At 50.5% G+C, this 1,406-nt stretch overlaps 1 pseudogene; it reads right to left on the reverse strand.

Annotated features, from left to right (window-relative positions):
* Positions 1-1,060: 1,060 nt before the first annotated feature.
* On the reverse strand, positions 1,061-1,178 carry LOC126189387 (5S ribosomal RNA; annotated as a pseudogene).
* Between the last annotated feature and the right edge of the window lie 228 nt (positions 1,179-1,406).

Genomic DNA, 1,406 nt, shown 5'->3' on the forward strand with positions numbered 1-1,406 from the left:
CACTCGATAAAATCGAAGACTAGTGTGGGCGGTACTAACTCTTTCTGCCTGCGAGAAGCGAATGTTCTGTGTCTTGTTGCTTACACACTGACGAGAGAAACAGAGAACTGGCTGATGAAACGAGACCTTCAGAGACTCCTACAACCACGAAAGCTACTAGCATTTGTTTATATGCGGGGCGAAAAAAATTTCCGTTCGAAGGCTGTGCAGTCAAGAATCGATATGCCAATTAGGCAAAATCGTCGTGAGCACTGATGGAAGCATCCCACCAACGCACCAGGATGAAGAAACCCGTTTGATAAAACACCGTCACCTGCTCTGGGAGGAAGTCCGTAACCGCCTGCTGCACATCCTCGTCCAACAGAAATCGTCGACCCTTCAGGGCCTTTTCCAAGGGACCGAAGGGGTGATAGTCGCATGGGGAGAGATCAGGACTACAGGCCGGGTGCTCGAGTGTCTCTCAGTTGTTCGTAACGGATGAAGCTGGACTGCCGGATCGACGGGTAACATGTGTCGAATCGCGACCACCACGGAACTTGGCGCACCATTCAACAAAGGTGGTTTTCGACAGAAATACTGCCCATACACGTTCTTCACTCTCCGGTGGACGTCTACTGGTGTTTGTCCTTCGGCAGCCATGACATGATAACAACATGTTGGTCTCGTTCGGACGCGTTCGGTAATAACATATACGCATTTACCGCACGCACATCGGATAGACCCGAATGCTACACTAATCCCTTGCCTACATGTCAGTGCTTATAAAGACGCATATGGGTCGCGGTACGTTGCATATACCCTGCAGCACCGCCCGCAAACGGGAATTTTCTTATCGTCCGTTACATTTAACTTAAAAAAAAGCTCCTCCCGAACAGGCCATGAAGGCCCAATGGTACCGACCGGCCGCCGTGTCATCCTCAGACATAGGCGTCACTCGATGTGCATATGGAGGGGCATGTGGTCAGCACACCGCTCTCCCAGCCGTATGTCAATTTTCGAGACCGCTGCCGCTACTTCTCAATCAAGTAGTTTGCCTTACATGGGCTGAGTGCACCCCGCTTGTCAACAGCGCTTGGCAGATCAGATGGTCATCCATCCAAGTGCTAGCCCAGCCCAACTGCGCTTAACTTCGGTGATCTGACGGGAACTGGTGATGCCACTGCGGCAAGGCCGTTGGCCGTTAAATTTAACGTTATATTTAATATCCAATTGGAGTTCATCTATGAACAGCCCTCGTACATTCACAACAGTCGTTGAAACTGGCGTCCCCCAGCTTCTATACATCAGTGACCCTGCCGCTCCAAGCTGCGTCGTCGAGGCACGTAACTGCTTTTCTGAACTATTGGAGTAATCTGTCTGCTTCCTGCATTTTTCATTTGACACTTCTCCGTAAGCGGAAAAACTGT

The sequence above is a fragment of the Schistocerca cancellata genome, chromosome 5, assembly GCF_023864275.1.
Source record: "Schistocerca cancellata isolate TAMUIC-IGC-003103 chromosome 5, iqSchCanc2.1, whole genome shotgun sequence".
Lineage (NCBI taxonomy): Eukaryota > Metazoa > Arthropoda > Insecta > Orthoptera > Acrididae > Schistocerca > Schistocerca cancellata.